This window comes from Geotrypetes seraphini, chromosome 3 (assembly GCF_902459505.1).
Source record: "Geotrypetes seraphini chromosome 3, aGeoSer1.1, whole genome shotgun sequence".
Classification (NCBI taxonomy): domain Eukaryota; kingdom Metazoa; phylum Chordata; class Amphibia; order Gymnophiona; family Dermophiidae; genus Geotrypetes; species Geotrypetes seraphini.
Genome location: NC_047086.1, coordinates 169,194,633 through 169,221,656, shown reverse-complemented (window position 1 = coordinate 169,221,656; position 27,024 = coordinate 169,194,633).

The following is a 27,024-nucleotide window of genomic DNA, read 5'->3' as shown; positions in this document are numbered from 1 at the left end:
AAGACAGAGGTGTCATCCACACTTTCTTTTTTTTTTTTTAATCTTTACTCATTTTAGAGCCAGAAATAAGTGCAACATATTATATAATCATTTACACTTTAACAGCCCTTAAATTCAATCAAAATTATATTCTACTTATCCAAAAATTTGTACTCAAAATTTTTAAAAAAATCTTCCCACCCACCCCAGACGTGTACTATCAAAATGGAAAAATCAACAATCACTCCTTACAGAATTTTGTCAATGGCCACCATACGTTCCATTTTAAAAATGTGACAGGTATTCCTACCATAAAGTATAATTTAATCGATCCCAGTTTTTCCAGTTCCTCAAAATAAGTTGTATGGCAACCCCTGTCATTATACAGAGAAGTCATCCATACTTTCTGATCTTCCTCTCACTACAGTTAAAGCACAAGATCCAAATCAACGGGTGTTCTACTGTATACATAAGAAACTTTATATGCCTCATGTAGATGACACCTGCAGGCATAAAGGCAATTGGAGATGTATACATTTGGGTACAGATGTGGGTGAGTTTTGGAGTGCTTACCTTACAATGTAGAAGGAAGGAGTGGCATAGTAGTTAGAACAACAGCCTCAGCACCCTGATGTTGTAGGTTCAAATCCCATGCTGCTCCTTGTGACCCTGGGCAAGTTACTTAATCCCCTTATTGCCTCAGATACATTAGGTAGATTGTGAGCCTGCCAGGACAGATAGGGAAAATGCTTGAGTACCTGATTGGTAAACTGCTTAGATAACTTTGATAGGTGGTATATAAATATCTAGAAATAGAAAATAGTAAGGGGGTTATAGTGAAATGTGTACCTGGGTACCCCACTGCTTTGCTGGGATGTTTGCCTGGTCAGTCGGTTAAGAACGCTGGTCCATCCTATGCCCCAAAGGTAGTTTTTATGTGTTTTTCATTTGAACATTTCTTTTCAAAAATTGTTCAGAAAGATAGATGCACTGAAGACAAACACATCCTAGGAAATGGCCATTTTTAAAAAAAGAAAAGAGATTTTTTTTTTCCTAGTTTGAAAATGGTTATTTTCTCTACTGGATTTTTGGACGTTTCCCCCCCAAACATCCAAAATCGGATTTGGATGTCATATTGAAAATGCACCTCTGGGGTAAATTTCCCAAACTTTTTATAGGTACCATCAGGCCTAGATAATGTGCCAGGGTATGTATTGGATCCTTCCTGAGCTCATGGAACATCTCCCGGATTGGCTTTATTTAGAATGGCAACTCATGTCTCCTTTGAGATTGTCACAAAAAATTGCACCCTCCAAAATACAGGACAAGAGAATCACCTTTCCTTACAAAAAGGGAGAAAAGACCTCAGTGTCTAATAGGGGCTCTTTAAGCTTCCCATATAGACAGGCTAGTTTTAAACAGAATTTAATCCTAGCAGACGCATCCTTGGTCAGAAAAACTCCCAATTAGTGCGTGAACTTCTAATTTTCTTATAGTTTTATGTATTTTCTTATAGTTTTATATATTTTTTTACTTTTCTTCAAACATCAATTGTCAAAAATAGAAGTCACTTATCTGAGTACTTTGATATTCAGGTGTAGTCCTGGAGTAAAGAAAGCAGGAAAAACTGCTCTATGGAAAAAAGCTATCAATCAAACATTCTTCCAAAATATCCAACAGGGGCCCCTGTTTCGCAACAAAATGCTTCGTCAGGGATTTGCTGTGTATTTTTATTTTTTTTGAGGTATGCTGCTTCAAGTCCTAGGAACTGGTTTTCCTTTGATACACTGTTTCCTCTCCAGCTCGGGTTGGTTCAATTTTTTGTGATTTATTTTGGGCATCCTTTTCTTGATTTTTTGGATATTTTTGATTCCTTTGAGATTGTGCCATGTTTTAAGTATCAAGTTACCTAGGATTTATAAGGACAATCAAATTTTATTTTCTACATGGCAGACATTAAAATTTATTAATAACTTAATACCTATTTCGATTCATCAATCTACGTGTAAGTCCTTGTGGCTGAACTCCAATATTCAAATTGGCGAGTCTAAGATCCTCTGGAAGCACTGGCTGCAGGCGGGCATACGCACACTGGACGATGTGTTATCAGATGGAAAGATGCTTGACTTTTCACGACTGCAACAAACATTTGGTATTGCTAAGTCTCAAATATATAAGTGGTTGCAGTTGAAGCAGGCCATTCAGAAGGGGGTTCCCTAATTGGCGTAACTTAAAAACTCAGTATAGCTTGCCGGGTCTGTGCTTCCAGACAGATTTCCTGGGGCATCAGGCAGCCAAGTGGTATAAATTAATATCTAAATTTTTGAATAAGAAACCAAAAACTAGTCTTAAAGACATTTGGAGCATTGAGACTAAGCAGCAGATTTCTGCGTCTCAATGGCCACGGATTTGGACTTGGAGGATGAGATGTACATCGTCAGCATCTATGAGGCAAACGGGTTTTTTTTGTTGCATTGAAGATTTTGGACCCCTGTTAGATTACAAAAATTAGATAGTTCTAAGTCAAATAGATGCTGGCACTGTTATCTCGATATAGGGACACTGGATCATCTGCTTTTTTTTGTCCCTTGATACTTAACTTTTGGAGATCCATTTTGGAGTCAAATAAATAGCATACTGGAAGTTCCATTGGCATTGACGTATGATGTTGTGCTGTTTGGTACGTTATTGATTGCCAAGAGTCTAATAACTTCACATAACAATAGAATGCTTTTCATCATGACAGGAGTTGCCATACAACATATTCTGAAAAATTGGAAAAATTGGGACAGGTTAAACTATAGTTTTTGGTGGGAATCCTTGTGCCAAACTTATAAATTTGAGAGCAATACAATTGGGACATTATAAGAAATTTAAGGATGTTTGGGACCCATTGACAAAATTTTGTAAAGATTAATTATTGGTTTTAGCCCTTTGATTACACACATCCAGGAGGGGTGGGGGATGAGGGGGGATATACCTTTAAAATATTATTTGATTGTAATTTGGTGGTCTTGATCATTTGTATTACTTTTGCTTATCTTTATACTGTATGAAAGGATGTGGGGGGAAGGATATGTATTTAATATATCATTTGATGGAATTAAGTGCTGTTTATTTTGTACATTGTTCGATAATATGTTGCACTTGATGTTGATTTTTTTTTTTAAATGAATAAAGATATGGAAAAAAAAAAAAGAAAATGTCCCTCTACATTTTTTGGGGCATACTGTTTTAAAACAAAGGTAATTAGAATCCCCAACTATTAAAGCCTATTCTTAATACTGGCCCTACTCTTCAGAGCTGTATAAGAGATGCAGGTGATCTCAACATAACAAGCATTCAGATTCCGCTATTTTCCTAACTTGAACCAAACTCGTTGTTTAAATGCAAAAGCAAATATTGCAGTAGTAAATGCAAACCACAGTTTCTCCTACACACAAGCTTGGGGTCACTGAACTCAATCAGCACAAACCACAATCAGAGTTTCCCCCTTCAGTGCTCACCGAAAGGCTAGGGACTCTCACAGGCGATTTCTCATTGACCTCAGATCAGCTTTAAACAGGTTTCAAAGGCACTCACATAGCACTGCTTTAAACCTAACGGGAAAGGAAAACTGCATGTGTACAGTTCGCACAGCCAGCCAGGCCCAATGCCAGATGATTTCCTGAGCTCTCTGACCCAGCCTTCCTTATTCAGAGCCCGGATTATATTGTGGTAGGTTGTGTCTGCCATGGGTCTGGGCTGAAGACCCCCAGAGACCCCTTGACTCAGGGAAAAGGATCCCACTACCAACAATGCAAACAAAAGAAGCGTCAGAAGAGGCAGGACAGCCCCTCAACTCTCCAGAGCACCATAATCTCCCCCTCAGGAATTTTTAATTTGTAACCAAAGGGGTTACACAATTACCTGGCTTTGAGGGTTGTTATAAAGACCTATCCCAGTAAAGATGAAAATATCTACAGAACTGAAATCAAGACTGTGAACCAAGGGGCAGCAAAGACCTTCCACAGACCCATCATTGAAGTGATGCTCCTCATGCATCCTGAAGACATCTGAACTTAGTGGACCATTATCTACTCCAAAAGACCAAAGACTTTATGCTGTCCAGTATCTATCTCTTGTTTTAGTTACTTTTGAGATGATGAAGAAATCCTTTGAACATCCAAAATCTTGGGAAAAAAGAAAACCTTTAGACAATGGAGATCCAGTTCCAGAGAAATGGACTTCGCATGTTATCATGTTTGATTATTCATAGAGGTAAAACAGTATCTACAGTCTGCTATCTACTGATACCAGACAGGGAACGTCATCCCCTTATTTTACGGGTGCATATTATATTGTTTACATATCCTGTTCTGTTGTCTTGTGAGCAATCAGTTCTTGTAATTTGTTGTCTATTTTTATTGGGCCCGCTTTGGACATAAGATCCCTGGCCCCACTGTCTCATGGTTCTTTCCTATTGGCTCACTCTCTGGCTTCAGGCATGCTAAGTAAGCAGCCCCCTCCTCCATTGTGTACTAGGAGAAAATCTCTATTTTTATGCCTTAAGTTCTACCACCAGACTGCATTCTAACTCAATATCAATCCCAGGGGCTTTATTGTTTTTCATTAGTGTCATAATTCTCACTAACAACTGATATTCAAGCACTTCTAGTCTGAGGATACTGGATTGAAAAACAGACTCCTTTTGGCATAGACAGTGGCTCCAACTGAGAAACTTCAATTGTAAAGGGTTCATATTCAAAACACTAAGACATTCAAAAAAGGCATAATCTGGCACTTGGAGGTTTTGTTCACCAAAATGTTCAAGTGCTGATTTTCGAAACCATCTTTCTGGATATCACATTTAGTAGAATTATATCTACCATATTTTTTGCTCCATAAGATGCACCTGACCATAAGACGCACCCTAGATTTAGAGGAGAAAAACAAGAAAAAAAAACATTCTGAACCAAATTCTCCCTGCCAGGCTCTGCACCTAACCCCACACTCCTTGCCAGGCTCTGTACTCTGTCCCCCCTCCCTGCCAGGTTCTGTACCCTGTCCCCCCTCTGGTGGTCTAGTGATAGGCCGGGACAGGGTGGGCAGGGACAGGGCACAGATGTCAAGACAGATGATTTTTTAAAATATGCAATGTCACCTCACTAACAACTATAGAAAAATAGACAAATATAGTGCAAAATATAGACAGCAGATATAAATTCTCAAAACTGACACATTTTGATCACTAAATTGAAAATAAAATCATTTTTCCTACCTTTATTGTCTGGTGATTTCTTTATTTCCTTCCTCAGGCCCAACAATTGTCCCATCCTTCCTCCCTCCCTCCTTCCTATGTCCCCCTTAATGCCTTCTAGGCTTTGTCCTCTTCCTCTCCCCGTTGTCTGATGATTTATTTCTTTCTTGCCACAAGCCCAACAATTGTCCCTTCCTCCCTCCCTCCTATGTTCCCCTCGCTACCTTCCAGCCTCTGTCCTCTTCCGCTCCCCCCCAAGCCTGCCCGCCCGCTCATTGGATTTAATTACCTCCTGCTGCTATAAGGACACGTTGACAAAGAAGCAGCAGCGGGAGGGGGGAGGACTCCTGGATCAGCAGAACAGCAACGGAACAGAAGGAATTTCTGGGAAAAGCCAGGCGGGTGCAGTGATTGCACACCGTTGGCCCAGAAGCCTTACCCCTGACGTCAATTCTGACATCGGAGAGAAGGTCCGGGCCAGCCAAGGATTGACGTCAGGGAGTAAGGCTTCTGGGCCGGCGGCATGCGATCGCTGCACCCGCCTGGCCTTTACCTTCTTATACTTTCAACGGCAGCCCCAACTAACAGCAGCAGCCGCGGCGGTGGGCGAGGGGCAGGCGGCAGTCTAAATATGGTAACGGGGAAGGGAGGAATTTGGGTATTCATGCCATAGGATGCACCCTTTTTTCCACCCACTTTTTTTGGAGTGACAAATATGGTATTTAATATTTTCTTTCTCATATTTCTCTAGATTTCTTAAAATAAACTTTTTGAAAGAGAGAAGAGCAGAATTGATAGGTCCTGGTGGTTGCCAATGAGATTTGTTATGTACTATAGAAACGGTTCATAGACTAAACTGCGTGAGACAATCGCATGTGGACAATACAGGGCAGACAATCGCGTGCAGGACATCAGCACGCTGGATTAAAGCACTCAAAGGGTGTGTGTGGGTGGGGAACCACTGCCATTTTACTTAGAACTTTTGGTGTACCCGTTGGGGAGGGGTATTGGGGGAACCCCCCATTATGGAAGAAACAGCCTTTTTCCCTATTTTTTAGGGAAAAATTATAGTTCCCTCTGTAAGGGGGGGGGTTTCCCCCACTCCCAACAGGACCACCAAACGTTCTCAGTAATGTGTGTGTGTGTGTGTGTGGTTTCCCCCATACCCCCCTCGGAGCGCTTTAAAATAGTGTTTTAATCCAGCGCACTAAAGTCCTGCGCTCGATCATCTGCCCAGCATTATCCGCACAAAGTTTTGACTCATCACCATAGAAACATCAGTGAAATCATAAACTTTAATTTGCAGAGTCCTAAAAAAAAATCAAGATCAATATGGCATTTGACTGGATCGTGCAATTTAGTACAAAGGACAATCCTTTATTCAGGAGACAAATCATAGTGGGAGCGATTAATACTGTAACTGCTAAATCTATCATTGTTCTGATCACACGTGTGGATCTTGTTCATTCTGTAGCTCTTTTTTTCTTCCCTCTAGAAAAGATTGGCATTTTATAGTTGCCCCTCTCATGGCTTCTGGGTTGAACACTATGGGATTAGATGCTAAGAGACAGATTCTGCAAATGCACCATAAGTTAGGCAGCAAACAACCTCATCATAATCGCAAAGCCCATACTCTTGAGTGAAGCTCGGTCTTCCAGTTACTGCATGTTTAACTGCGATCTGCCTTTGGCAAATATCATTTTGATTGACAGAATACAAAATAAACAAAACAAATGAGCAACTACTTTTTTATATCCTTTTCTGAAACTAATCAGAAAAACAAGATTACTTTGAACAAGAAGGTCAACAAAACAAGAATATTTTTCAATTACTGTGGTGAAATATACAATCCAGGATTTCTTATTGCTGCGGCTAAGTACAATACTTCTGCAGAATGGCATCAGTGTAAGAGAAGCTTGAGTGCTTCTGAAAATCATCCTTTCATAAGCCTACTCCAACAGTAGCCATAGCAACTGTACTGTAACAATGAAGAGCCTGGTACATACTCTTGTTTTCTATGTTTGTGTGATCATCTTTTCAGTAGTCCTCAGGGATATATGTAACTCTTGAAAAACCTTTCTTAATTATAATCCTATATAATAAAACGCTAGCCGTGCATGCGCACTCAGACCTGCGTGATCTGTGATCCGTAGGTCCATGGTCAGAGTGCGTATGTGGCGGTCAGATCGGGAAAGCAAAGCACAGCACTGCCGGCGACTCCCCCTCACTCACCGCCAAAGATTCATGTCTGTCCAGGTCAGGGAACAGAATATTATAAGAAGAGACAGCCTCACAATGCACAGGGGGTGAGAGGAGAGATGAAACCAACGGTCCCAAACTCGAGCGCTGTGGCCGACTCTTTTACACTGCATGGCCGAACTCTGCAGCTCCTCTCAAGAGCCTCACCAGCACTCCAGCGCTGTAGCCGACAAACTCAGAGCCACACCTAAGCGCCAGTTCCTCTATGGCAGTTAGCGTAGTGAGGGGCCGGGACTTAGGAGGAGAGCAGACCCGGGATTCGGCCGGCCCCGGCCAGGCAAGACCCCCTTCCCCGCCGCACCCAGGCCCCGGCGGTCCACGTCTGCAGGAGGAGGGCTTCGAGGAAGTACAGTATAATCTCATTATAATGGACTCGCTTATAATGGAACCTCGTCTATAGCGGATGAGGTCCGCTGGTCCCGGCCGTGCGGATTTATAAACATGCAGAAACTCATCGCATATAACGGACTTGCATATAACGGACTTTCAGATATAATGGACAACCAATTTGGTCCCCAGAGCCACTTTTAGCTGTAGTTTTGTTCAGCTATAACGGACATGCTGGCTCTGCCTACAAGGCGCATGGCGTGCCAGTGATATAGTATCAAAATGCAGCCCAGAAGAAAATGACAGATTATTTTTCTTTCCAATACAGTACAATATAATGCTTTAGATTTACAGTGTTCTTCAATTTTTTCACACCCGTGGACCGGCAGAAATAAACAAATTATTTTGTGGACCGGCAAACTACTAAAACTGAAATTTTAAAAAACCATTTCCGCCCCGTCTCCGCAAACCATCTGATCCCATCTGCACAAGCCGCAGTTATGATTTTATATTGAACGTATTTTATTAAAGTATAAAAAGAAACAATATTCCGTACAATTGTCATTTTATAAATACAAATATACAGAGCAAGGACCAACAAAACCCCTGTCTCCCCTCCCCTTCACATATATCCCCTCTGCTATCAAGAAAACTGAACAAGCCAAGTTATTATAGAATACTACACAGAAATATCATGCTAACAGAATACTGCAGTCACACATGACAGGAATAGTGTTAGGGGAGTGCCCCCTGGTCTGAGAGAGCCCTAAGCCTGCTGGAAGCTAAAGAAGCACTGCCTGGGCTTTGCAGTCCCCAGTTATGTCTCTAGCAGGATATATTTCAAATCTGATATATTCTAATAACAAAATAGAAATAAAATTATTTTTTTCTACCTTTTGTTGTCTCTGGTTTCTGCTTTCATCTTCTTTTCACTCTTTTCCTTCCAGCATCTGCCCATTCCATCCACTGTCTGCCCTCTTCCCCTTCCATATATATCTGACTTATTTCTATGCCCCTCTCCCCTTTCCATCCAGCCTGTGCCTCCTCTCTCCTTTTTACATAATTAATTCCACCTTCACTGCTTTCTTCATTTTTAACTCTCCTACACCAGATCTAGCATCATTGTCCCTCTCTGCTTATTTCTCTGATGACCCCTTCCCATCATCAATCTCTGATGTTTGTCTCTTCCCTTCCCCTCCTCTAATCTCCCTGCCAGCTGATTCCTTCCTTTTTTCCTTCTCCCTTCTATTCTCCCCCTGTCCAGCAGTAACTCTCTTCCCTTCCCTTTCCTTCCTCCTCTCCCAGCAGCATCTCTCCTTCTCCTTCCTTCCAGATTCAGTAGCAGCTGTCCCTTTTTTTTCCCTTGTCCAGCAGCTTCCCAGACTCATTTCCCTCCTCCCCTCCCCTCCCAGACTCATTTCCCTCCTCCTTCTCCTTCCCTCCAGGTCCAGTAGCAGCTGTCCCTTTTTTTCCCTTGCCCAGCAGCTTCCCAGCCTCCAACAGTGGCTTTCTCCCCTCCTAGCAGCTCTCCTTACTTGCCAGCGCAGCGATTCAGGAAGGCAGCCTTGGGTCCTTTGTTGGGTCGTGCCACCTCTGAGGAAAGAGGAAGTTGCATCATCAGAGGCGGGCGCGACTCAGCAAAAGCCCCAAGGCTGTCTTCGTGAATCGCTGCTCTGGTAAGAAAGGAGAGCTCCTGAAAGGGGAGAAAGCCACTGTTGGAGGCTTCCCATGATCTCTCCAGCCCAGCGCGGACCACCTGGAAATATCTCGTTGATCATGCTGGCCTTAAGCGGACCGGCAGGAAATTGAAGTTCATCAATCTCGCCCGCCCTGTGCGGACCGGCAGAAATTTCCTGCGGACTGGCACTGGTCCACGGACCGGCGGTTGAAGAACAATGCTTTAGAACATCTTTTAGTGTTCTGGTTTTGCAATCATTTCGTGCCATACCAATGTTTTGCTGAGTTTTGTTACTGATATTGCTGATATGCTTGTGCAGTGACTGTTGTTCAATGATTGTATGTTGTTTCAGTTGATCTAAATAAAGTTTTAAAAAAATGCAACTCTGGATATAACGGACTGTTTTTCCAGGTTCCTTGAAGTCCGTTATAATGAGATTATACTGTAGATTATTGACTTTTGGAATCATGGGAAGATATGATAATAGAGTGAAATTGTATACTGAACTAACATTTCATTTAATAACTTTAATAAAGTACTGTACTAAGGTTACACATCTTAACTTTATACTGTTTTCCTCTGCTTCTTACACCATTAATGTGTTGGCTGGAATTGAATGAGAGGCATGTGCAGCCATATTTGCATACCTTGTTTACTGAAATAGATCATATGGCACTCATTTTCAAAAGAGAAAAATGTCTCAAAAGCAGCAGATGGATGTTTTCTCACAAAAATGTCTAAATCGCGATCCGGGTAGGACTTGTGTGGGCTTAATATCTGGATGTATTTCAGTGATAATGGAACAGATAAAAAGGTCCAGGACAAAAAAAGGAAGTATATTTTTATCTAGACCTGTTTCACTCATGAAAAAGTCAGAAAAAGGTTCCCTAACTGACCAGCTGACCACTGGAAGTATTAAGGCAGGACCCCCGTCATAATCCTGGCCCCCAAAGATATGACAGTGAAAGCACATACCAGGCTTTATGTCAGCTCCAGATATGGCCATTACAAAGAAAGCAGCAAGCAAATGAATTGAGTAGCCTAGTAGTAAGGTCAGTGAACTATGGGACCCAGGTTCAATTCCCAGTTTAACTTTTTAATTTCAGTACAAACATGTGAGCCCTCCTGGAATATAAAAATACCTCCTATTCCTAAATATGTAAGGCCCTCTTAAGCCTGATGCTCATAGGAATTCTATGAGCTTCGGAACAGGGTTGGAGTACTTAGCACTCCGGGCCAAAGTAGAAGCCTCTACCGTGGCTTAGTAAAGGGTGTGTGTGTGTGTGTGTGTGTAAATGACCTTCAATCTTGAGGGCTATTGTAGTGGTGGATCTTTAGGTACAGTAGTTTTTTTCTGTTCCTGGAGGACTCAACGTTCAGTCAAGCCAATTAGGGCCTTAGACACCTCCCTCTTGTATGCTGGGATACAGAGAGAAGAGCCTAAGGCCCTGATTATTCAGACACCTAAAAGGAGGATCTGAGCCAATTAGGGCCTTAGGCTCCTCCCCGTGCATCACATGATGCATCAGGGAGGGGAAGGCCTACAATTTTGGACTGGTGGGCCTCTGAGTTTGGGGGACCTCCAGTGGCAGGAGGGAGTGGGCATCACTCCTGCCTTTTTTTCAGAGGGGAATTGGGGAGGATAGGGAATGTTTGGGGGGGGGCACCTGTTGTGGGGGTGGGCCTTCAGTGGCAGGAGGGAGTGGGCATCACTCCTGCTATTTCACTGCCATGGGGGGAGGGGGAGTCAGCATGGCAGGAGGGAGTGGATATCCTTCCTACCATTTTTTTCTCGCATGGGAGGAGTCGAATGGTAGGAGGGAATAAGCATCCCTCCTGCCGATTTTCGCTAGTGGGGAGATTTCTGGTGCTACATTCATTGTCTTTTCCCAGTCTCTGGCTGCACTTCTTTCTGTCTGTGCTCTTAACTGTATTTCCACAACCTTCTTATCTATTTACTGTTTTTATCTCCTTCTTCATTTTCTCCCCTACATCCATCTTTGGCATTAACTTTTAATATTCAAATTTTTTCAATTTTTCTGCTTCCTTCTCAAATCTGTCTACTGCTCCATGTCTTCCCTTCTCAAGTTTCAAGTTTCAAGTTTATTGATTTTTGATATCCCGATCATAAAACAAATATCTGACCGGTTAACAATTAAAAAAAAAAAAATTTAAAATAGGAGAGTAAGAACTAGTTATTGGTGTATTAGAAAAATAAGCGAAAACATATTAGACATATACTGACAAACATGACCGTGAGGAGAAATGGGAAGGGAGGAAAAAGTTACATAATATTAGAGGAAATGAGATAGAGGGAAGGGATAGGACATGAAGGACAAGGGTGCATGGTATAAGAAATATGCGCAGAAATAAAGGAGAGCTTTTAGGACAAGGATGAGTAAGTAAGTGGATATAAAAGATTAGGATTTGTTAAAGGCATCCTTGAATAGGAAAGTTTTAAGATTAGTTTTAAATTTAGGTAAATGAATTTCATCCCGAAGAAATTGAGGGAGAGAATTCCATAATGTAGGAGCTGTTATAGCAAAATTAGTTTTTCTTGTATAGTAAGATTCTTTTAGGGAAGGAATGAAAAGGAGTTTTTGGTCAGTAGATCGTAAGGTACGGGGAGAACTTTGGGGTATTAGTAATTTGTCCAGAAATAAGGACAGATGGGAAAGTTTGATTTTAAAGGAGAGCAGTAAAATTTTATAAATTATACGGTGTGTGACAGGGAGCCAATGAGCCTCTTTAAGAAGCGGGGTAACGTGTTCGAATTTACCTATTTTGTAAATGAGTTTGATTGTGGTATTTTGTATAATCTGCAAACGGCGAAGTTCTTTTTGGGGTAGTCCATTTAATAATGAATTGCAGTAGTCTAAGTGAGAGATAACTAAAGAATGAATAAGAATATTGATCGAGTCGGTATTTAGGATGGAAATGAGTGAACGAATGATACGAAGTTTAAAGAAACAAGTTTTTACCACTGTACTTATGTGATCATGGAAAGTGAGATCTCTATCTAGAGTAACGCCCAGTAATTTTATTTTAGTATCCATAAGTAAGGGTGTGGATTTGATGTAGATTGTTCCTGGTAAGGTTTCGGATTTTTTAATGGGAAGGAGTAAGCCACAAGATTTAGCAACATTGAGTGAAAGTTTATTAGAGAACAGCCAATCACTTATGATATCTAATTTAGTGTTAAGATCATTAATATCCGAAGAGTTTGAAGTATTGATGGGGTAGAGCAGCTGAATATCGTCAGCGTAGGCGAAAATTGAGAATCCTAGTGATTGTGCCAGAGAAAGAAGAGGGGATAGAAAAATGTTAAATAGAAGTGGGGATAAAATAGAGCCCTGAGGAACTCCAAAAGTTTGAGTTACTGGAGAAGAAGTTTGGTTTTTTATATGAACTTTAAAGTTGCGTTGATGAAAATAAGATATAAACCAGTTGAGAGCGGGACCTGTGATGTTACAGTCTGCTAATCTAGATAAGAGTAAAGAATGGTCAATGGTGTCAAAAGCTGCAGATAAGTCAAGGGAGATTAGTATAACTGATTTTAGATGATCGTGAGAGTATTGTATAGTAGAAATGAGACCTAGTAATGATAATTCAGTAGAATGAGAAGTTCGAAAGCCAGTCTGATAAGGATGTAGGGCATGTGTTTGATCAAAGAAATCTGATAATTGAGAATGAATCACTTTTTCGGTAAGTTTAGAAATTAAAGGCAGATTGGCAATGGGATGATAATTGTTAGGTAAAGAAGGATCAGTGTTGTATTGTTTCAATTTTGGAAAAACTAGAGCTGATTTCCATACGGTATCCATGTGCATCATCTCCTCCCTCTCTCTGCCCTTTCCCTCTCCTCCCCTCCATCCATGTGTACCATCCAGTGGCATAATAAGGGTGAGCAGTGCTTGGGGCAGTGACATCCCTCCTCCACCCCCCCACCGCGCATGCAACCCCTTCCCTTTCCCTTTTTAACTTCTTTGGTGTGAGCAGCATGCCTGCTTCGGTGTTGACCACCTTTTGACATTACTCCTAAAACGTGGGCCCTGGAAGTAACGTCAGAGAAAGCACCAATGCTGACGCAGGCAGCAACCTCATACCGGGAAAGTAAAAAAGGTACAGGGAAAGGCAACGGGCAGGTGGGCGCGCACATGGTAAAGAGAGAAGCAGGGGAGGCAGAGACTGTGCTCAGGGTGGACCGCCCCCCCAGCCCCCCTTACCAGCTCCTCCCTCTTTCTTCTCCCCTAGTCTCATCTTTTCTTAAATGGCATTTTCCCATCTCTCTTCCCTTTCCTACCCTCCCATCCTTGTGCACTAACTCCTTCCTCTTTCTCCCCTTCCTCTCTATCCCAGTGCATCATCTCCTTCCTCTCCCCCCTCCTCCCCTCTGGTGATCTTTCTCCTCTCCTTCCCACAGTCTGGCATCACTCTTCCCTTCTATACCTTTGTGGTCTGGCATCTCTCAGACCTTCTCTTCCCCCTCTCCCCTACCTCTCTCTTCTCCTTCCATGGTCTGGCATATCTGTCCCCTCCCTCTCCAGTAGTCCAACATCTTACATCTCTCTCCTTCCCTTTCCCCTTCTTGTGATCTGATATCTCCCCTCCTTCCTCCTCCTCCCTACCATGGTCTAGCATCTCTGTCCTCCCCTTCCCTTCCTTCCCCCGAAAGTCTGGCAACTTTATTTTCTTTTTTTCTTACCCATCCCTGTGGTCCAACATCTCTCTAATAACCACCCCCTGCATCTCCCCACAACCCCACGCATTCCTCTCCTCCACAGGATCCAGTAAGGCAGCTGCTCTTACACTCTTTGGACTGCTGGCAGCATGAGTGAAGTAAACACACTGCCTTCAGTGGCATGGAAGCTTTCCCTCTGCTACTGCTTCCCAACTATGTGAGGATAGGAAGCAGTAGCAGAGGGAATGCTTATGGACCGCCAAAGGCAACGTGTTTACCTCATTCACACTTCTAGCGGCCCACAGAGTGAAAAAGCAGCTTCAGCTATTGATCCTGTACTGGGGGGCGTGGGGGGGGGGGATAGACCACAGACTTCATGGTGAGCTGACCAAAAAGTCTCCATAGACTTTATCTAACAGGCCTTGCAATGAAGACCACTGAGATAGGGGAATTGAGATATGGAAGAAATGGATTGTAAGGAGAAGAGAGGCTGAGGGAAGAGTTATAGAATGTATAAGAGAGAACAGAGTTGAAGTGAATGCAAGTTGGTGTATGCATGGGCAGTGTTATGAAGATAAGTGGGTGAGGGATGGGCTGAAGAAAGAAACAGATGAGGACAGAGAGAGGAACTGCATGGGATTCAAAGAGCAATTGGCTGAGAGGTCAGATAGGCTGAGAAAAGGTTTCTGAGAAGAGATCAGGTTGGAGTGAAGAAGCACTAATGGGTGAGGAAAAGGATAAAAGTGGCAGTAGGGGTAAGACTAGGAAGAAAAAAAAATCAAGAGATAATTTTCAGATTTAGGGGTGGTTCGAATCTATCAGTTGCAACCCATAACCGAGTGAGCCCAAGAATTACTGGGTTGGAATGTACATATTATATTGCTATTTGAGGTCAGTTTTGGGTATCTGCTTTTTTCTTCCAACCTTGCAGTCACAAGGATAAATAAAGTAATTCATTAGAAGGATGAAGAAAGGAAACAAGGTTGTGGAAGCATGAATTCCATGAACTGGACATCTCCCTTTTAAAACCTACTTTTTCTTGGCAGCTTTGGTATTGAGAGGGGCTATGGTTAGAGACTGTAAACCATTCAGCATATCAAATAAATAATAAACTTGAAACTTTGAATGGACAGTAGCACTGTTCCATTTCCTCACAACAATTATAAAATATTATTTCCCATTATATCCCACAGGAGGAAGAAATGGGCAATGGGCTATGTGAACCTAAAAAACAGTTCCCCAGCAGCAGCAGGAGGAAGTGGCAGGAGATCATTGACAAATTTGGAGGGCAGAGGGGTGGGGGTGTTGGAGGGTTGGTATTTTCTTGGTTTGGTTCCCTGTGTGTTTTCTTGGTCTGGCTCCCTGACATTCCTTGTGTTTAATTGCTAAACCAATGTTCTTGACTATTAGTAAAACTCTGGAGCCATCTATCAGATCTCAACTCAGCTCCGAGCTGGATGCTTGTTCCTTGGCCACTGGAGCAATATTATGCAGGCAGCCCAAACATAGTGGCTTGATATGAGTGCATGCTTCTGCTGTATGCCCTGGGCTCAGGGCGAGCATGTGGCAAAGAATCTCATGTAGATTCTACAGGTAGAGGGTGGTCATTGGCCTGGAACCTGTGAATGCCAGGGGAAGTGCTGCAGTGCAAAAGCGGATAGGGAAGCAGTCCCAGAAAATAGGAATGTGCCTAGAGCCAGGGAGAGCAGAGTAGGGAAATGATCCATGCCTATGGTCAACAGGGAGTTACAAATTGAAGATGAGTTAAACCTACCAAGGAAAGGAAGTCTCACCTGTAGAGGACAGTGAGAAGTGGGAAGTAGTGATGGGACGAGAGAGCTAAACCTGCATCAAACAGCAACTTGTTAGGGAAAAGTGCATTGGAGCTTGCTGGGGAGTGAAGGTAAACAGAAGTCTGGGTCAAGAGGAAATGGGAAACAGAACTGGCTGTGTGAGGAGAATTTTGTTGTGAGTCTTGAGTTCAGCAACTCTAATAATTTTCAAACGTTGGCTCCTATAGTCCACACTGGGTACTTCCAGCACCTGTCTACCTCCTCTAGTGCAAAATTTGGACTCCTTGAGAGCCTCATCTGGGGTCTTCCTCTCCACTAGTATAATGAGGAAGAGTGCCTTATGGAGTGGAAAGTGGCCTCTATAATAGAGTCCTTTTTTCATGCAAAACAAGCCTAAGCAATCATTTCAGGCTCTCTGGGAAGATTCTCCGTATAGTGAAGCAGACAGCCAGCTCTTCGGGCTGTTTCTATTATTGGCCCCTGAACTGGGCGGGAGTGGGAAGGAGAGAACCAGTGCTGCATAAACTATGTCATTCCCCAGGGTAGCTATGTAGTTGTCGTGAACTTTCCCCATTCTCTAACGAAGAGACAGAGATAAATGGGCCAGTATGCTTTTATAGTCATCACCAGATAGTGTTGAACTTAACAATGATAAAGAAGAACACCAGATTCATCTGGTGTGATATAACATTAGCTGAGCTGATGTCACCAGCTGGTAATATTTATTGAATGATGGTGTGGGTAAAATGGGAGGGGGGACAGATAGTGAGGGGAATATATGAGGTGTTATCAAGGGTCTGTAGAATAAGGATTGACAATTTTATAAGAGGAGGTAAGAAAGGGTTAATAGATAGAGCTTGTAAGAAAGAAAAATGATTAGGGAGGTTGCTAAGGTGATGGGGTGGAGCAGTCACGTGATTGGTTGGATGTTGTGGCACTCTGGAGTGAATTCTGTGAGGAAAGGGGAACAGTAGAGTAGTCTCTTCAGGAAAAGATTATTCTCTTCAGAGTATATTAATTCTTACTAAAAATATTCTTCTTCATTGTGATTTTAATGTTAGGAAGTTTGGTTTATTTTGAGTAAGATAATTTTTTGCCTTGTTAACCTTCTCTGTGTCTGTGTTTTAGTCAGGGCAGGATATTTTGTCTGTCAGGTGCTGGATTTGTTGCCTGATTAAGAGAGACTGCAATGGAGAGGGGCAGTTTGGGCTCTTCTGTGGAGGTTTCACAGCCTGGCAGCACAACAGTCCCCTGTGTGGAGTTGCAGTTAGCGCTGTCTGCACGACAGTGAGCAGAGTGGGTTGGCTATGAGGGAGATGGGATGTGAAAGGTGTTTGCTCGCTAATGTACGGTGTGTGAGAGAGGGACTTACCTGTTGGGGTTATTTTGTGTGACACAGAGAGGTCTTTCTGTTGAGGTGTAATTTTGCCAGGTTGTTTCTTAGTAGGCAAGTTTAGGGGAGCTGGCAGGTGGTTGGTCTTTAGTTCACGAGGGTAGTGACTGGCTGGTCTGTGTGCCACATGGTAGGGCACTTCTAGATAGGTTTGAGGCTTTGACTCTAAATTCTGGTGTTAGAAGGAGGGAGTTGGGAGGTGCCGATGCTGCATTCAGGTGTTTGTTTTTACAGCTAGGCAGAGTTGTGGATTTGTGGCCTTCACAGATTTGGTGTTCCAATGTCTGGGAGCTTAGGAGCACTGGCAGCTGCCATTGCAATAGTTATGTGCTCAGCGGCTGCATGACTGTATGGCATCAGCATTCACAGTATTGTGATTTAAAATTTTGTTTGGAGTGTCAATAGGGGCCATCTTCCTAATTTTCCTTTTGTGCTGTGGCCTTTCTGGGTCTCTTGGATCTTCCTGTGTCTGCCATTCTTTCTGTGGTGATTCAGCATGGTGTCAGCTGTCCTGATTTGTTAGCTCAGCTGGAGATGACCTGTTCTTGGTGTTTCAGGTACATTCATATTATGTACTTGTGGTGTTTTTCTGGGTGTGTGGTGTGTGTGTGTTAGGGGGAAATAGATTTCTTGGTGTCTGTCTCTGTGGAAAGGGAGAGGGTTCATTGTAGTAAAGTTGAGGGTTTGGTTTATTTGTGCTGGAGAAATTAAAGGGTAAAGGTTTTTATGGTGTTAGTGGGGAATCATCTAGGTAAGTGGTGAGCAAACTTAAACAAAGTTATTGTAAGGGTAACAACCTATTGTGTATGTCATGTATAGGATATACTGAGTGGAGTGCAGTAAAAAAGGTTGATGTGAATCGCTTGTTCACTCTTTCCAAAAATACTAGGACTAGGGGGTGTGCAATGAATCTATTAAGTAGTAGATTTATAACAAACCAGATAAATATGTCTTCACACAACATGTGATTAATCTAAGGAATTCATTGCTGGAGAATGAGGTGAAATCAGTTAGCTTAGCGGGGTTTAAAAAAGGTTTGGGTACTCTCCTAACCGAGAAGGCCTTATTGAGATGGCTTGGGGAAATCCTCTGCTTATTCCTATGATAGGCAGCATAATTTCTGTTTTATTACTAGGGCATAGAATTTGGATTATAGGATCTCACTAGGTTCTTGGGTCCTGGGTTGGCCACTGTTGGAAACAGGATACTGTTCTTGATGGACTTTTGGTCTGTCCCAGTATCACAATTCTTCTGTTCTTCTGTTCTTATAAGGTGCAAGGCATCAGAAGCACTATTGGATAGAGTTAAGGGGGGGGGGGGGGGGTTGGTCGAGTAGTCTGGAAATGGAGATGGAAGGATAAATATCTGCCACGATAATGATGGGGGACAAGACATTTTTGGATTTATTAGGGATAGGAAGACATGCAAAAGTGGCATTGTGGAACCCAAGGGTACAAGAGGCCAACAAGTAGCAGATGGTAAAGAGATAGATGACTTCTTCACTAATATTTCCTGTTCTGGGTTCACAGCTGAAGTGTTTGGGGGGGAGGGTGTACAAACACCTCATGTGACTGGGGCAGGAGGTTTAAAAAACCCTGATTGATTTTCAGTGGCTTGGGTTTGTGAGGGTTCGTTAGAACTACGGGTGGATACCACGAGGGGAATGGCTGGTACATCCAAGGGTACTGCAAGAATTTGGGGGTAGTTCTGGTGACTCTGCTGACTACCTTCTCACTGCTTCTGTAGAGTAGGGAGTGGGTAATGCATGAATAGAGCAGGGAGAATATGGTTTCCCTCCACAACAAATGGAGAAAAGGCAGCACTAGGGATATACAGACCGGTAAGTTTGACTTATTGGTGAGTATCTCAATAGAAACACTTTTACAACAGAGCTTGGGGATTCACTAGAGACAGATTTGGATCGACAAATCTGCTTACTTTCTTTGGGTGATCTTGGCATTAGATAAGGGGAGTATGGTGAATATGGTGTATTTTGATTTTAGTCATTTTACCATTTTCATAGGCATATCGTATTCAGTGTTCTCGGTATGGAGGGCTCCACTGGTGGTCTGGGGCAGGAACTAGTTGGTCAGTAAGGTGTCAGTGGGTTGTGGTCCCAGGAGATGGTTATGCCAAGGGAGGAACTTATCGGTAGTGTGTTTGAAGGTTTGTTATTGGGCTTGTTCTTTTCACAATTATGTAAGTGGGATTGTTGTAGGAGGCCAAAGCAGTAATGGACCAGACAGTCCTGATGGTGTGCCTAACGAGGATGGGCTTAAGTTGTAGAATGGCTTCATATTGTGCAGCTCAGATTTCATGTTTAGAAATGCCAGGTCATGCATTTGCATTGCTAAACCACAAGGGAATGGTGCGATTAAAGGGTGAAGACCTTGGTGTACGAATGAGGAGTGCGGGTTTGGTGTGATTGTATGTGATGAGCTTCAGGAGGCAACCAGGTTGTAACAGTGCTAGCAAAAGCTAGACAGATGTTTGGATGCATGGGAATCAGTATGGCCAGCAGGACAATGGAAGTTTGCTGCCCCTCTACAAATTTTGGTGAGACCTCCTTGTGAATTTTGTGTACATTTAAGTTCAGTTCAAAGGAAGGCTACTACAAGGGTTGATGGTCTATGTCCTATAGGCATATGGGAACTGAGTTCATGATCTCCATCTGTATACTTTGAGGAGGAGCATGAGAAAGGAGATAATAGTGATGTTTAAATACCTATGTGGCCTAACTATACATGAGATGACTCCCCTTTTATTTGACAGCAAATCCAAAGTAAGAGGGCAGGGGATGCAGTGCAGCAGTGCTGGGCTCTGCAGTACGGTATGGCGCTACATTGTTACAGAAGGTGAGGTAGATGCATGAAATAGTTTTGGAATTCCAGTAGGTGTAGGAGTAGTAGATGCATGAAATAGTTTCTGAATTCAGGACGGGTTTGTATAGGCACATGGACTCTCTGGGAGAGAGGAGTTAATTGTTACTGTGGAGGGGTATACTGGCTGGGCATTTTGGTCTTTATCTGTCCTTATGTTTTTTCTAAGTGGCTTTGTTTGTGTCCTCAGACTGGAGGAACTGCAAGGCGCTGGATAGGTGCTGAGAGCCAAACTGCTTTGTTTGACTCATTTTCTGCAATTTTGGGTGCCAGAGGTGCATTGCTCCTTTCTCTTATGGAGCAGCCGCATGTTCTATTAGTACTGTATTGTTTGTTTGTAGGATGATTTTAGAAGATGGTTCACTTGACATTTGCTGGTGTGGGGATTTTATGGAAGTTATGAAATTGGTTGTGGGTGCGTGTGATCTGGTGTCCATGTGCAGGGTTTACTTGTTTGTTTGTTTTTTGTATGAGGGTTTAGTGACATTTGTTTGCAGTATTGCCTGATGTGTGCACTTCATGATTTGTAGTGGTGCTCTGGCGATTAGCCTTTTTGCAGCACTGGGCAGATTATCGAGTGGGTAAACTGGCACCTTCTCGACCTGCTATTGTGTTCACGGGGTAGCTGTCTGGAGATGTTGGGTTGACTGCAGGTTAAATGCAATTGCCTATTCCCCGGTCACCTTCTTGGAAGGATCAGGAATTTGGATTCTTTTATACGTGTGTGTGTGGAGTAACGGGAATGTGCAATATCTTGTTTACCATTCTATTGGGCTGGTGAGGATTTTCTTAGCTGTTTCTGAGTCCAGTGGGGCATGGACTATAGATTTTATGGTTAGGTATATGGAGCATTTGTTGGGAGTGACCCTTGCTAATTCTTTTCCAGCAAAGACAGTTTCCTAATCTTCTATTCTGCTTCCCTTATGATTCTTTTGGTGGGTTGTGACATTTGTTCAGCAAAGAGAGAGGATTTCATACTGCCCCTGAGGCAGGATCTGTTGTCTGCTGTCTGTGTTTTCCCTAATGCCCCCACCCCTTTTTGTTTTGTTTGGTCCTCTATTGAGTGTGTAAGGAGGATTGGGACATGGTTGCTATTGAGTGGGTTTAATACTAAGCTTTTGGAGTTATGGATAGCATGTGGGGGTTTAGAGTGGTTTCTCATGAGTTTGTTGCAGCTATTTTCCATGGACATTATTGTCCTGATGCTGTCAACCTTTCAGGCATAGGTTTGGCCTATTTTATTGGAGACTTGTTTTAAAGCTGTTGGCCGCAGCTTATGTGGTGGGGGGAGCGGTGACAAGCTCGAGGCTGTCACCGCTTGTGGCGGAAAATGGGGTTTGGCCCAGTTGGATCTGGGAGATGAGCAGTTAATAAATAAATAAATGTGACACTCGTATGCGATACCGCTGCGAGGGGAAGCATGACCTTGCGTCACCGTGGATCATGTTTGGGGGGAGGGGAAGCATGACCTTGCGTCACCGTGGGTCATGTTTGGGGGGGAGGGGAGGGGAAGCATGGCCTTGCGTCACCGTGGGCCGTTTGGGGGAATGTTATAAATTTAAAGACTTAACTGGAGCTAGTTTCGACACCGAATAGCTCCCTTGGGGTGTGTGAAATATGCATTGGGGGTTTGTTGTTTTTTGGACACAGATTGCATTGTAAGTGAAGATAATATTCAGATAGATAATAAAGCTGCGGCCAAATATTTATTCCAATAAAACTGAGTTGTGTGATTATTGATTGATGGTGATTAGCTTTCAGTTGCAGGTGACGGGAATGCGAATGCTAATGTTAAGAAGAACACCAGATTCATCTGGTGTGATATAACATTAGCTGAGCTGATGTCACCAGCTGGTAATATTTATTGAATGATGGTGTGGGTAAAATGGGAGGGGGGACAGATAGTGAGGGGAATATATGAGGTGTTATCAAGGGTCTGTAGAATAAGGATTGACAATTTTATAAGAGGAGGTAAGAAAGGGTTAATAGATAGAGCTTGTAAGAAAGAAAAATGATTAGGGAGGTTGCTAAGGTGATGGGGTGGAGCAGTCACGTGATTGGTTGGATGTTGTGGCACTCTGGAGTGAATTCTGTGAGGAAAGGGGAACAGTAGAGTAGTCTCTTCAGGAAAAGATTATCCCTCCCTCCCTCCCATTTGTGCTGATGTTATGTTTTGTGTCAGTGTTGTGGGGTGGGGTGGGGGGTTTACATGTTATATGTCGACTTGAGTGGGTTTGGTGGAGCTTATGGGGTTGGGGGGGAGGTGGTCGCAGCTTTGGGTGGGGCGGAAAATGGGGTTTGGCCCAGTTGGATCTGGGAGATGAGCAGTTAATAAATAAATAAATGTGACACTCGTATGCGATACCGCTGCGAGGGGAAGCATGACCTTGCGTCACCGTGGATCATGTTTGGGGGGAGGGGAAGCATGACCTTGCGTCACCGTGGGTCATGTTTGGGGGGAGGGGAGGGGAAGCATGGCCTTGCGTCACCGTGGGCCGTTTGGGGGAATGTTATAAATTTAAAGACTTAACTGGAGCTAGTTTCGACACCGAATAGCTCCCTTGTGGTGTGTGAAATATGCATTGGGGGTTTGTTGGTTTTTGGACACAGATTGCATTGTAAGTGAAGATAATATTCAGATAGATAATAAAGCTGCGGCCAAATATTTATTCCAATAAAACTGAGTTGTGTGATTATTGATTGATGGTGATTAGCTTTCAGTTGCAGGTGACGGGAATGCGAATGCTAATGTTATGCACACTTATGCAAGTTCATTTAAGGATCTTCAAACTGCCACCCGAGTAGCATAACTCGCTGTGGTAGAAATCCTCATTGATCAAGACTTAGCATTTTTAGTGTTATCATGATTACTTTTGTTTTTAGTAAGCAAAGATAAATAAAGTATAGTTTAATAACTTAACTTATATGCAGTTTGTTCCCTTGCCGATGTATTTTGCATATACTTTATCAAGGACGGAGAAAACGGCAGAGATAAAGGAAAAAATTGCATTTTGCATTTAGTATACTCATCTAATTTAAATTCCATATTAACAAGTATAATCTCTGTAAGCAAACTTCTTACCTTAGTTCATATTTGCCTAACATACATTGCCGCTGGAAGTCTAAAATGGTTGCAACATTCAAACAACGCACTGAAGTAGGGAATCCCTCTGACATCATAATAACATAAGTAAATGACAGCAGATAAAGAAGTGAAAGCATGAAAGTACTGCGCTATGACGCAGAGGCTCTCTGCAACCACACTGTGTCTTGGCTGGGCTCCACCCCCATTGCACATCAGAAAGGGCGGGACCCAGCCAAGACTAACAGCTTGGTTGAAGTGCAGCTTGGTTGAAGTGCATTGCAGTGTAGTACTTCCATGCTGTCACCGGAGGGAAGAAGCCAGGAGCTATAAAAGCAGGTTTGAGGTGCTGGGGAAATAGGAACGGAAGAGTGAGAAAGGAAGTGGGGGAGAACAGTGGCATAGTAAGGGGGGTGATGGGGGGCCCCCGGTCTACCCCAGGCACCATGTTGGTAGGGGTGCTACCCCCCGCCTCTTCCCATTCCTTCCTGCCTTCCCTTCCCCCATACCTCTACTTGAAGTGTTGTTCACGGTGGTCAACAATGTGCTCTTCGCGACCCCGTTGGCTCTCCCGCCAATGCCACTTCTGGGTGTCACGCATAGGAAGTGACGTCAGAGGGAGAGATGACGTGATCGAAAAGAGCCGCGAGCAACAACTTCAATTAGAAGTACAGGGGAAGGGGGGGCAAGCGCGGCAGGTGGGATCGGGGAAGAAGCAGGGGGGGGCAGAGATGAGGGTGGGGGAGGGGCGCCACCACCCTTGGCCTCTCACCCTTGCTATGCCACTGGGGGAGAATTAGATATTGGACTGGAGGGGGAAGAAAGAGGTAGAGTTGGCTGGATTGGAGTTATAAGTTAGGCGCCAGTAAGTGCTTATCTTTTTAGGCACCAATTACAGAATCTGGCCCTGGTATTCTACCAAATGTAAAGGTGATCCTTTATCCACTAGTTGAAAGGTACGGCCCCTGATCAGGTCAGAAAAGCAAGCTACGTGTCCACACTGAAAGATGGTGGTCAGGAAATAAACTGGGTAGATTAGATAGGATGGAAGAAAACGACTATCCTTGTCAGACAATTCTTGAAATGTATGTGGGATTTACAGACGTGTGGCTACTTCCTATCCATGAGCCAGAAAATATGACAGGTTTGGGCAAGTACAGCAAATATTTCAGTAGACTTTGCATTTGATCTATAACAGCTGTACAGAGTCAGCACCACACTGTAATTCAAAAAGAACAAAGGGAAAGCGAAAATGGATGGGATATACCACCTAGAAAATGACATGGTGACAAATTTATACCCATCCTCGCAGGAACTGAATTGCCCCATCCCGTCTCTGTGAGTTTTGTCACTGTCCCTGTCCCATTTTTGTAAGCTCTGCCTTAACCGCCCAAGCCTCAAACACTTATGATTTTAAAGTGTTTGAGACTTGTGCAAATGAGGACAGAGCGTGCAGGAATGGGGCAGAGACGGGAAAATGAGTTCCCGCTGGGACAGGGAAAATTTTGTCCCTGTGTCATTCTCTTAATACCACCTTTCTGGGTTTACAAAGTGGTTTGCATACGACATGTTTCGCACCCCCGTGCTTTATCAAGGGTCTTCCGCAGCCTTCCCTTTCATCTGACTCAGTATAAGTTATGTGAATAAGAGTGGACTTACTGAAATAACTTACACTGAGTCATATGACAGGGAAGGCTGCGAGAGACCCTTGATAAAGCACGGGGGTGCGAAACATGTCAGGTCATCTCTCCCGAGTCATGTCAGCTTTAAAGATTAAGTATTAAAGTATTAAATGACGCTACTATAGTTTTAAATATAAAAGTATACTAAAAATAACAAAAAATAAGAAAGTATAAAAGTTATATGCATAGGCCAGTGATGAGAACCACTTAATTCTTCCCGTTAGCAAGTCACATTTAGCGGTGGAGTGGTGGGGCTGAGGCCTTTATGAATATTGAAGTGTTTATTACTTTTCTGATATTTGGGATTTGGCTTTTGAATATTGAGGATACTTTTTAAAAGAAGCATGTTTTTCATATTAGGCGCCTAACTTTCAACAAAGTCCAATTAAAGCCAATTATGAGGTATATGCCAATTATAAGCACTTATTAAGCCTATTAATCAATTATTAGATGCCCACATCGGCTAGGCGCATCAATACAGTCACCTAATTTTAGGTGGACTATGAGGAATTTAACAGTTTGTGTTTGCTGTTTTTAAGATTCAGTTCTTGGAAGCATCCCCAATTTCTACGTGTTGGCTATACAGCATAAATATGCATTGCAGCTCAACTACTGTAGTAACAAAACTGATTTATATTTTTTTTTTCTCTCAGAAAGCACATGTAAGTATATATCCGGTAAAGAAAACGCATTATCCAAACATATCTTATAAAATAGAAAAAAAAAATGCACAAATTGAGGTATATGCTGGAATAAAGAATACATCAACATGGAACCAGGACAACATTTCAGACGTATTTGAGAAATTCAATTTAAAAAGATATTCAGATGGAATTTAGCAATACAGGCATTTATGAAAATAATGGCCTCTCTACCCTGTGGAAATTGGAGACATTTTAGAATAAAGGTTAAAAGGTTCATCTAACCTTCAGCATGTGGTAAATATTAATGGTTTTCAATTCACATTCAATAGAAGAAAGCATTTTGTCAGATATAATGCTAGCAAAGTGAGTAGCAAAGTGCCGTGCAAACGATTTTAAAAAATAAAATTGTGGAACACGTAGACAAGCATTCCTGCAAGTGGTGCTCATCCAATAGCTTCCCCTCTGACTCAGCTTCCTGTTTCTACCTGGGCGGTTCTTGTCAGAGGGCAGCCTTGGAGTCGCAGCAGCACCGCTTGTAAGTTGCAAGGAAAGGGTTGCCGCTGCCACGTTGCCGAGCCCGGATCCATCTTCAGGCATAGGCAGAAAACCAAGAAGTCCAGCACCCATCTCAAGCAGCTTTTCTTTCACCATCTCCGGCGATTTTGAGTTGCAGGGTTTGTTGATAGGTGAAGTCTTGTTCACTGAGTCGTGGGGTTCTTCTTCGGGTAGTCCTTCGTTCACAGTCATAGTTCTCTCAGATAGCCCTTCGGTTGATGAGTCAAAGGGTTCCTCAGGTAGGCCTTCAGTCACTGAGTCCTCTGGTTCAGCATCTCTGTGTTCGTCGATTCTTGAGAATCTGACATTTCATTGACGTTTCCATATCTGCTATCTTCATTTTGAATGACGGCCCCTTCAGGGTCCGCCTGAGAGTGAGGGGAAGAGAGGGAGATGGTCCGATAACACAAAGAGGTTAAGTGGCACTTTAGGTTTAGGAGGACAAATGCTGAATGGAAGTGTGGGGGATGAGAAAGGGGGACAGATGCTGAATGGAAGTGGGTTAAGAGGGGAGCAGATACACTGAAAGAAAGTGTGGAGGAGAAAGAAAAAAGGGCACATGCTGGATTGGGGGAAGAGGATAGAGTTAGATATTGGAAGGGGTGAGGAAAAGAGGTGGCAAGCTGTAGGTAGACACAATGAAAGATGGAAATTGAGAACTGAATAGTAAGAAATAATTTAGACAGAGACAGAGAAGGAAGGCCAGGGAAGAAAAGGAGGAAGGGAGAGGAGAGATGCCAGAGCATGGGGGAATGAGAAGAGACAGATAGCAGACCTGGGAGGAGGAAAGGAAGAAGGAGACAGATACCAGATCTGATGGGAGGAAAGAAGGA